We start from the raw sequence: 11,855 nt of genomic DNA, 5'->3' as shown, positions 1-11,855 counted from the left end.
AGCTGTACCCTCAATGACCAGCCCATGCTTGAGACAGTTGATGAGGCCGGTGGGAGCTACTTTGTTGAAAGTGGTAGTCTATAAAAAAGGAAAAAGGTGACGTTTCTTGAGCCAAGAGCAGGTCAATGTGTACTTTCAGAAACACATAGCTTTTGTTTCAGAATCAGAATCAGAATACCTTTCATCGTGCCACAGAGGGGACGTTTTCATTATTACAGCAGAAAGAGCCAAAGACAGCTTAATATTACACCCAAGATACTAAAAAAATATATATACAAGAATCACACAAATTACAAAATACACAAAAATAAAAGTATAGCAGCCAGATATGTAATGCACAGTTATTAACACAACAGGAGTTGTTATAGTCAGTTTCATACAGTATATACAACACATATTCTCATTCATATGTATGTCTAGTCTCAATGCGATGTATCAACACAACTCCAATGCCTGTAATGTCCTATCCTTGACGTTTAAATTGGACACATCCTATTTGGAACAATGTTTGCAGCCATCGCCTTTCACCTCTGCACATCAACTATTCATGTAAGACACAAACTGAAGTGATGCATTGCTGTGCTGCTTACTCTGAGAGGCAAAGAGGGAGGATTCAAATAAATAATGTAATTCTTCAGAAGGTGGCATGTTTCCTGCCTAATCAACATGACTTCCTTTGATAGCTGAGCGTGTCAACATCCGTGCCCTTCACTATATGCCTCGCTCGACTGCTACATCTTCCTAAGCAGCACCTTTCAGCCGAAGCACAGCAGAGACAGAGCGGATGCGAGACAGGAGAGAAGGTTAGGGAAGTAAAGACTGTTAATGATCAACAGACAGATAGTAGATCCTAATTTAAATGTTGTAAAGTCCTTTATGCCTGCATTGCTTCCTGTGGGTAACATTTTACAACATTAATAAATCATAACCTAATCATGTTGATGCAACAGAGGGGTAATTGTAAATAAACGGAAGGATTGCCCACAAGACTGGCAGCCTGGGGTCACGTGATGCTTTCCAGTTGAGCGTTTGAATTTATCTTTCCGGGCTTCTCTCCTATGATAATTAATTTGTTAGTGTTCCATTTCCTGTTTATCTCGTCTTTTTAACTTAATCCAGTGATACAACGTAAATACACGCATTTTCAATCAGTTTTCTGCTAGAGCTCACATAGAAACCTTAAAAGCTACAGTCTGCTAACCAGCTAGGTGAAATGATGTCCAAAGATGACGATAATATCGATGAGCTAACTAAGCATACCTAGATTGTAATAGGATGACAGTGGAAGAGCAGGGATTGCTGAAAAAAGGTTGAGCTAATGAAGCCTCAAAAGTTATGTTCTGCAGGATGTTTAGGGGCCTAACTGCAAACTTGTGTTCTGGGCCCTTCTAGCCATGAAAAACCTTTCCATAAAAGTGAATGGTGCACCTGAGCAGAATGTAATCATGTCTGAGATTATTATTCACAAGCAAACATCACCACCCTGTGGCCAGGGACAGGTTTCACTTAACCAGAAAGTAGGGAGATGATGATGATGATGATGATGATGATGATGATGATGATGATGATGATGATGATGATCCTCCGGGGGGGTTCCCTTGCAATGCATCCCTCAATCAACAGTGATTACCAATGTTAATGTTTATGACCACATTAAGTAGAATATAAAATAATTCCCTAACTCTAATTATATGACCTCAGCTGGATAAAGCATTCCCTGAAGGATTTCTGTATATGCTAATGCTCTCTACTATAGTTTATGCGTTTGTGGGCGGTTGCCTTTGAGTGTGTGAGGGGGGGCAGGGGAAGTTAAGGCCAATGCGAAGATAACTTTAAATTGATGAGACCCTTTGGTGCTTTCCTCTCAGCTGAGAGACTTTGAGACGTCTGCGTCTATGAATCAGTGCCATCAACATGACCATTTGACAAGAAATGAGACGTAGCTTAATGACGGTCTGGCGGCGTTTAATGGCGTGGAGACACACTTCTAAAAGATAAACGATGACTCGTTTTATGTGGCTGAAAAGCGCTCATCTGCTGCCTTAAGTGGAATATGTTTAACAACGTTAATACTTTCCTGTGATCTGGGAAATTAATTCAACTATTGATTTTTCCCCCCTCGCCTCCTTTAGTTTAATCATAGGCTTGGCCACCAGAAAATACCCAGATACGTTGATAGCGCTTCATTCAACCAGACTCTGGTTTCCACATTGATTGGCCGCATGTTCTGGATGAGCCACCTCATTAGTCAACAGTACAAGAGATTTGGGACATTGCAAGGATGAGCGGGGACTTAATGGAGAGTCCAGTGTCTTTGGGAACAGGAAAAAGAATATTGCAATAGGCCATTCTTTTAATTGACTGTCTCTTTCGTTAAATCAAACTATGCTTACTTTTCTGAGCACTTCAGTCTCTTGATGCCTATCAATCGTTTAAAGACAAGAGCACCTTCATCAAAACAAAAATGTCTTTAGACCATTTAAAGCTCTCTATAATTGTCACTAAAATGACTTGTCAACTCGTTGCCAGTTGAATAAGAGGTAAGGAATTTTCCGATAAACGGTTACAGCCATCTAGGGATTGGTCTAATTATATCACATTCTCTTTGTGGTCCATTGGGGGGGGGTATTACTACATGTGAAGTCTTTAAATGTACAAAAACCAAAGGCAATAATCTGCTGCAGTTATGCCTTTAGGAAAACAAGACAACTGGCAGAGTAAGTTCCTTTTCATGCATAAAATAATGATAATAGCAAAACGATTGCAGCTAATACTTCACAACAGTGGTGAATGCATGCGTACAGCCCCGGAAAGAATTAAGAGACCACTTCAGCATTATCATTTTCCCTCGTTTTATTATTTATAGGTATGTCTTTGAGTTAAATGATTTTTTTATTGTATTCTGTAAACTACAACAATTTTTCTCTGTGTTGAAATACAACAGACACTGGAATGGCTGCCATACATGTAGAGATAAAGATTTATTCAAATCAAAATATTAACTGCTATGCTTTCACTACAGCATCATGGCTCATGCTGAGTTTTAGTCTTGTAATTGAAAGGTTTCTGATTCGGTCCCTGGCTCTCTCCAGAGAGGATGGGGAAGTTTCCTTGAGCAAGAACCTGAAACCTAGCTGCTCCCGATGAGCAGGATGGCTAAAATATAATAAGCTATAAAAATGCAGACGATTTACAATTTATAAAAAAAGGCAAATCTAAATTTTAACACTCTAGGCTAACAATATTCATAATGTTCTCTGGATTTTAAGGCTGGGTCATAAGTCTTGATACCAAAAATTGAATTTCTTTATCCAGTAGCAGCACCTATGATACACTAAAGCACTCTTTATGTCCTGAAATTCAGAACAATCAACGCTAACAGGCATATACAGAACCGAAGCCTAAACTGACATCTAACTCAAGAGGATTTTAGTGCTGAACACTCCTCACCACACCATTCGTCAAACGGACAAAGTGCTCTTTGATAACAATGGCTGTGAGCAATACATTATAGCTGATAGCCTCCCACTTATCCCTCTGCTCCAGCACTATGATAAAGCTCCATCCCCACACCATGTCTAATAGGAGCCCCTGTCAACTTATAGACCCAATTTAACATGTAACGTGTGGAATATATTGAATGATGGCTTTCTAATGGGCGGTCACCCTGGTCTTTGTGATACTCATTGTGGCGTGACTTGTCTGTTACTCATGTTGTGTATGAGATTTAACTTGCAATAGTGTGCTACATGAAACTGTATCCTTTGGGTGGCTATTGCCAAGGATGGATTTTTCAGGTGTTCCCTTTACAAAAAAATAAAACCATGCAGTGAATGTTTTCTGAGTTTTGACAGAACCTCTTGTCCTAACAGTTTGATATTTGCAGAATTGCCAGCAAGAGTGAAGGAGGCTGGTGGAGAGCTGACAGCTGGAGGCTGATTGTTGAAGGCTGGTTGATCGCTACAACCCTTCCATCACCACAGTCCCCAAAAATATACACACACATCTCCAGCCACAGGACCTGCCCATCACTACTCCCCATGAAGCACTCTCAGAAACAAACCGAATCAACACTCTACCAATCAAACCTCTCACAAAAACAACACAACTCTGTTCAAGGACCCATAACAAACACAGCATGACCTACAAACATCCTCCTGGTTCAGTATTTCAGCCTTTTAATATTTAACCTCGACATATCAGTGAAGAGAGCATTGCTTTTGGAACACGTTTGGCTTTTCACCAACACCAAGTCAATAGCCATCCTCACATTAATGGGCTTAAAACCCTGACTGGTCTTTACATAATCTAAACTTTGTGAGATGGATAAGTTTGATTGAGCATAAGAATCTCTGGGTTTCAACTCTTATCGAAGACAAATGGGCTCACAAAGAAAAGGTAAGTGAGCAAAGCTTGTGATACAGACTCTATACCAAAAGTGGACGGAGTTACACTATTTATGGACAAAGATTTTAAAGCTTTGGGTTTGGCATTTTAACCATATTGGTTTTTAGCTGTTGCTGTCTGAGATTTTTGCAATCAGAAGTGACAAGACAATGCAGCGTTATCGTCTATTTTAGTCTAAACAGGACAATCTTTACAAAAACAATTGCATTTGAGAGAATAAACTCAATGTTTACTGAGGTAACATATCAAGTAAGAAGTAGGGTCCAGACTTTGTTTTGCATGCAGTGAAGTTGCCCGCTGCTGAATATACAAGAGAGGATTCAAGTTTAAGATGATTTGCTTTTGGTTTAACTTTTCAGACAATCTATTGGAGATAGCAGCAACATACATAAAAGATGGTCCCACCATTTCATTGTATGTACTTTAATTCCCTTTATTAAGAGTTTGGATGGACTAAAACAGTTTCAACTTGTCTGCTCTGGAAAGGAGAATGAGGTCAGTTGTAACATCGAATGGACCTCCTTACAGTCAATAAAAAATGGCCGTCATGCACTAATGTTGATATAATGGTATCAGGTACTTTCCAGCTTTTGAATGGACTGCAAACTGCCCTCAAACTTGAGCCCTGCATTCCACTGAGATCTCTTTAAAATGTTACTATCTGCTGTTTTTATGATTTCTATAACTGTTTTTATTCATTTTTATTGCGTATTTGTTGTTTGTTTTGCTGTTTACATTGTTGTGAATGTTTGTCTCTCTTGGACATGGCTGAGACTTGAGACTGCCTGATTTATATACTACCAAATCTATTCATTTGTCCCGGCAGGGTTTTCCTAAACACTGTTTGGAGCAGTTCCGCACTGAATGCTTGTACTTGTCTGTTATTCCTTCAGTAGACCTTGACAGGCTAGTTTTCCAGCTCCTTCTGCCTCGATAAGCCTTAAGTGACTACTGCTGGCAGACGTTGTCGAGATAAACAAGTAAATGTCAAATGTAAAATTAAACCATCCGAGTCTCAGCAAGAAATGTGTTAAAGGCCAAATAAAACATTATAAAGCTCCTTCATTTATTTGGAATTCAGAAGAAAACATGTCAGTAGTTTAGAGGATTAACATTTTTTACAAATCTTTTCTCAACCCCATACCTATAATTAAAATCTGAGAAAAGTATAATTTTGCAGTAGTCTCCTAATTTTTACAGAGCTGTATTTACTCCAATACAAACACAAAAGCAGATTTGTTTCTGTCCACAATAAGGGTTCAAATCCTGAACTCTCTAAAAGGACAGGACCCATTTCTGATGGAGGCCGCATCAGTGAAACGAAAAAGTAAATTTCTCTCCCTCTGATCTCAATGAGCAGGGCCCTTAGGTGAAGACAGCTGTCACACTGATCTACAGCCCCCGGCAGCCTCAGTAATGTAGGCCAAATTGCCTGAGTCGCTGGAAATGATGCAGTCATTGTGGAGGAAATTGGAAATCAATTCTTTTCATCACTAAACATAACTCCCTTTCTCAGGAGAGCCAGGGCTCAAAGGCATTTGCGTAGGCTGTGGCAGCACTGACAAAGATACCACTGTGTGGGAAAATGGAAGTGGACAGGATAAAGATAAAGAAATGAGAAAGGAAAGAGCTGGAGGGAAAGCCAAGTAACGCTGGTAATTTAAACCAAATCTGTGTGTCATACAAACATAATTCCTGGTTGAACACAACATCATACATTATTAGTTCATAAGTAAATGTTGATAAAATGCCTGGGAGTTAATAAACGAGAACAACCTCTAAGCAACTGCGGACTCTTGGAATATTAATCTACAAATATAGAAGTAAAAAACAATTTGAAATTCCTCAGTTGTTCATTCTGTCCTCAGGGTAAATTGTGCTCATTAAACAGATTTCTCCCTAGTAACGCTCAGTAGTTCTCAGTAATGAGTTTTCTTAACAGATTTGCAGAACACACAGGATCCTGTTTGCTTTCATGGAGACCATCACAACATTGTTTACAAGTTCATTTCTTCAAGAACACTTCCCTGTCCGAGCACGTGGCAAAGTTACGATAATGGTGCATTACTGAAGTGTAAATCAGAGGAAGGGGCTCTTTTGTGGACATGCTAAGCATTGATACACTGCCTGTAACTCATGTAGGTCATAGAATGAGTCATAACACAGTACAGTGCTTCTGCATGCTGAGCGCTTCATAAACATGATCCCAAGGGCGCCCAGGCTCAATAAGAAGCAATCAGCAACAGCGGCACGCCCTCCCCAGCTCTCTTCCATCTTCCCACAAGGCACTGCTCCGAGTCAGCCCCCATCCATTATGCATCAAAACCTGCGCTGCAAATCTCCTCAAATAGAACTGAGTGTCAGGCGTGATAAAGAACAATCGACCAAGGGGAGGGAATCAAAGCAGCGAAATTCCCAGGATGAAAGATATTCCACTTTGCTCTCTGATGTTGTTCTTTGTTTTCTTTGTTTGTGTTGTTATTCGTGTTGTATGTTCATGTCTCTCGTGGGATACTTGCCGAGGCGCAAGTCATCCGTCATCCTAATTGGTTGTGTTTAGAGAGCAACTGTTGTGTTTGATAGAGAAGCTTTTCCACTCCTTCTGGTCAAAACAAAGCTGCAGTTCTGCTATCAAAGACGGAAAGCTGAATAAATAGAGGTAGCCACAGATGTGATTATCCCAGCCTTGTCTGTTCGTCTCAAAGTTTTTTGCCTCAGTGCGTTCAGCTGTTGTAATCTAGGCAGAGCTGGGCAGTATTTTAACTACATGTATTTGAAATACGTATTTAAAATACTTTTCAGTATTTTGCATTTTGTATTTTTACAAGATTGGAAAAAATGAAATGTAGTTTGTATTTAAATACTTTGAGGTGCTGTATTTGGGTATTTTAAATACAAAAATACTTTGCAAAAAACCTTTTTTTTAAATCAGTAAAACTAAGCGAATCACCAGAGATCTTTGGGTCAAGACGTAAATCACGTGACACGCCCAATCGAGACTTGAATGCGACCTACACGGCTCTGTTGCTGGCTTTTCGAGGCATGAAACAACACTAAGGTGAAATGTTTTGTATAAAAAAAATGCTACAGTCTTCCCACACACATTGTCAACAGAATTACACCATAAGCACTAGACTATTTTCGAGTGTTAGCTTTCTCTTGAATGATGAGTGTTTGATAGGCAGGGGTTGATAAATGACGGTCAGTCAAATTGCTTAGGTCAGCGAAATTGAGCAAGTTTCTTAGAGTGTAGCCTAGGTAGCTTATCAAATATAGACCAGAGAGGTCAAACATGAATGCTTGACTCGCAAAAGGTAAACTAGTACTAAACGTAAGATATGGTGATTAAATTAGTCACTCTCACTGAGGACAGTTAGGAGATCCAATTTTAAATTGGATGAAACGGTAGAGGAACACGGCCATATTATTTGATGTTAAACGAGAAAGGACCCGTTTCTATGACCCCCAATAAAACAAATAACGCCAGTTTTGTGTTTAAACCCGTAATAGCCCCTGTATCGGCCTAGTGATGTTGTAGGAGCCCTCGCAGGCATGTTCCCTCCCACGGCAAGACCTCGAGCTGGCGAATTCCTTTTCCACTCGGTACCAAATTCTATTACCAAACGAAAGAATGAGATAGGCTAAACTGGGCTCATAACAATGTTTTGAGCCCAGAACGATCCATAACTATAACCTGTCAATAAAGTACTTATTTATTTATTGTGAAAAAACGTGAGAAAATTGTGTTGTTTAGGGGCTTGGGCCACTTGACAAATGTCCATCATAGAGCAGTAGGCTAGGTCTAAGCATTTCTGAATAATATTAAGTCTTCTATGTTGATTCATACTAACTAATTATATGGAGATTCAGTTCCTGTTAGAGCTCCAACCAAAGCTAGGGAGGATCCTTGAAAACCCACTTTTATATAATCTTAAACTACACATTTAGCTTCTAAAATCATATTCACACTTGGCTTTTTTTTTTTTTAATAGTCCATTAGAGACCAATACAGTAGGCTGTATTAAGCATTTCTAGGGCATATTATTTATTTTATATTTGTATTTATTGAAAACTAATTCAGTATCTGTAGATCACTAGATTTGGAGTCACTGCCTGTTATGGCGCATAGTAGTTAGTTTTGTGCATGGAGCTTAGCTCAGCTGTTAGCAGAGATGTCAAAAGTAAAAGTTAAAAAAAAAAGAAAGAAAAGAAACACAGTTTCCTTCCAACACAGGTAACTTATCTGAGTAACCAGTAGACCTGTGTACTTGTCTTACGATCAGCTGACTACACTGGTTGGATCAAGTTTGTGGTGGGTCCTTGTTAGATTGTTAGAAGTGTTTTTCAGTAACAACGCAGTCTATCTATCCCATTAGGTACAATGGAGTAAATGGTCTAACAGCTATGTAATAGGCTACCACGTGCTAGTGTTGTACTTACACCAGAAAATGTACTTTTACTTTTACTTTTGACACCTCTGGCTTTTAGTTTTTCCACTTCCAAACGCTTTATCATTAGTATCCTAGGTAATATTTCACTTGGCAGGTTAGAAGAGCCCTTTCATGCAAGTGCATATAGTAGTCAGTTTCGGATTTAATTGTTTTTCCTTTTTTTATGATGTGATTTAAGTGTGTGTCTGTTGAAGAGTAACTGACTAACAACTTTTTTTTTGACAATTTCGTTTGAAATAGAGGATGTCCCACTGAACTGAGATGAGTGACAATCATGATGATGAAGAGGCGTCAGGTGAGCCTCAAGCCACCACATCTTCAGAAGGTACCACTGGGCCTAGGTGTGCCATATTGGATGGGAAATTCTTCAAAGTAGTATCTCAAAATCCAAGTGGAAAGATAGAAGCTGAGTGTCAGCTGTGCACAACCAAGAAAGCCATTATTTGTGGCTCTTATCAAGCAACAACAAATTTCAAGACACATTTGAAAAGAAAACACCCAGAGAATCTACAGGAATTTGAAAATTACAAAAAGGAAAGTGCAAGTGGCCAGCAGAAGAAAGCCAAAACATCATTAAGGCAGACTCGTTTGTTTGACCATGCTAGCCCAACAATATCACAAAGTAAAGTCGACTCCCTTGTGAAATCCTTTGTTGTCAAAGGAATGCACTCATTAGCCACCGTTGAACAAACAGAATTCATCGAGCTTGTGCAGGGACTTCACCCAGGTGCCAATGTAATGTCCAGACGGACACTCGGACGACGGATTGATGAAGAATTTGCAACAAAAAAAGCATTCCTAAAAGAGACGCTTAAAAATGTTCGCCGTGTTTGTACAACAGTGGATATTTGGTCAACAAAGAAAACCAGTTATTTGGGAGCAACAGTACATTGGATCAATGGAGACACGCTGGAAAGGCAGTCAGCCGCTCTTGCCGTTAGGCATTTTCCCAGCCCCCATACTTATAACCGAATAGCAGAACTGTTGGATGAGATTCACACAGAATATGGGCTGTCTTCAGACACCATTGTGTCTACAGTTACTGATAATGCATCCAACTTTGCAAAGGCCTTTAAAGAGTTCAGTGTCACTGGAAAAACAAATGACCCAGATGAAGTTGAAGAGCTGGACGATGAGCTGTCCTTCCTGGTCATAGATCCTGAGAGAGAAGAAGCATCTGAGTGTTCCATCATTTTACCACCACACCTCCGGTGTGCGACACATACTCTGAGTTTAATCTCAACTACTGATGTCAAGAAATCGATCACTAGCAATGCAACTCTCAGCAGGCTGAATCATTCAACGATGGCGAAGTGCTCAGCATTATGGACAGCATCTGGCAGACCAAAGAGTGCTGAAACGCTAGGCAAAGTAATCGAGCAGCAACTCAAGACACCCTGCATTACAAGGTGGAATTCTCTGCATGACTCCTTGAGTCAGTTGTCATTCTTGCGTGACAAGCTCCCTGATGCCATGACTGCCCTGCAACTTCCACCATTCAGGGAAGTCGAACTGGACTACATTGAGGAATTTTGCAGAGTGTTACGACCGATTGCCATCTCAATAGATCGGCTTCAAGGGCAATCTGCATGCTATTATGGTGAGCTGTTGCCAACACTTTTCACCATTCAAGCCAAGCTGGAGGATCTGCAAGCATCAAACTTGAGGTACTGCTCACACGTTCTTCAAGCAACCATAGCAGGGTTCAAAAAACGCTTCCACAATTTTCTGATGCTGGAGCATGACGTGAATGAGGCCATCCTGGCAACCACAACACACCCATACTTTAAGATGAGGTGGTTACCCCAGAGGTTGGCTTCTGAGAAGAGGCGAATACAGCAACTGATGCTGCACTCAGCAGACGAACTCGGACTTCTCTCAGAGAGTGACGGGACCACACCGAGCACAGAGGAGAATGACGAATTCTTTGTGTTCACTGATCAAGGTGAGAAGAATTTCTTTACACTTTAAAATACTTAATTATGTAATTTACAATAGCATGTTTTACCTTTTGGTGACAATTTCAGTATTTATACTTTGAAGAATGCATTATTTGGTCCTCGGGGGGGAGTTTGTGCTAGGTATTGCTATGACCCTGTCTGATTGTTGTCTATCTGTCTGTTTGTCCATGCATAGTGTCTGGCAGAGGCCAGCTTGCCATCTCTGATTGCTCTTGTTTTTTTTCTGTTGTCTTCAATCTCTACAGGAACAGTCAACCAGCTGGAGGCCGAGGCCTTGCCCAGCCACAGCAAGGCGGAACTGGAGACCCTTCATTTTTTGGAGGATCCCAGAAAAGACCTGGCTTCACTAAATGCATACCCTTTGATGAAACAGCTTTTTGTGAGATTTAACACAACCCTACCATCCTCAGCCCCGGTTGAGCGCCTGTTTTCTTTTGCTGGCTTAGTGAACCGGCCTCACAGAAGGTCATTAACACCAGATATGCTGGAGAAGTTGGTTGTCCTGAAGAACAACTGATCTGTTTTTCTGTTTAATATGGATAAAATAAAATGGATTTGAATGTAGCGTTAGCTGTCTCCTTTTTTATTTATTGTACATTCCTCAGTTTACAGACAGCATTCAATACAGGCATTATCTCGCGTGTATTTTTGTATTTTCAAAATACAAAATACTTGTATTGTATTTAAATACATTTTCCAGACCAGTATTTTTGTATTTTATTTTGATACATTTTTTGATCAAGTATTTGTATTTTGTATCAAAATACTTTATGATGTATTTGTGCCCAGCTCTGAATCTAGGATCCTTCATGTTTGTCAGCCTGGAGCACCGTCAGACTCAGCTGGGTGGAAGCCAGCAGCCGCTGCATCTGGGTTTTAATGAGATTACATTATTTGAAATGTTACTGTCTGTGTTAAGATACTAAGAAAACTCACAGGGGAGCTGCCACTCTTAGAGAAAACAGTTTCAATCCCTTAAGTCAATGAGATAATTAGAAATAATGAACTCAAATGCCTTATCAAGAAAAGTTTGATA

At 40.0% G+C, this 11,855-nt stretch overlaps 1 long non-coding RNA gene across 2 annotated transcripts; it reads left to right on the top strand.

Annotated features, from left to right (window-relative positions):
• The first annotated feature begins 7,417 nt into the window (after nt 1-7,417).
• LOC134871521 (uncharacterized) lies at nt 7,418-11,389 on the top strand. 2 transcript variants are annotated; one of them, XR_010166706.1, is made up of 3 exons: nt 7,418-7,465; nt 9,099-10,803; nt 11,065-11,389. It is a non-coding gene; the product is annotated as an uncharacterized LOC134871521 (long non-coding RNA). The 2 variants fall into 2 exon arrangements; XR_010166705.1 differs by having other exon boundaries at nt 7,435-10,803.
• Nucleotides 11,390-11,855: the final 466 nt, after the last annotated feature.

Source organism: Eleginops maclovinus, chromosome 11 (genome assembly GCF_036324505.1).
Source record: "Eleginops maclovinus isolate JMC-PN-2008 ecotype Puerto Natales chromosome 11, JC_Emac_rtc_rv5, whole genome shotgun sequence".
NCBI lineage: Eukaryota > Metazoa > Chordata > Actinopteri > Perciformes > Eleginopidae > Eleginops > Eleginops maclovinus.
Note: the sequence above shows the minus strand (reverse complement) of the source record. Positions and strands in the feature narration are given on the sequence as shown.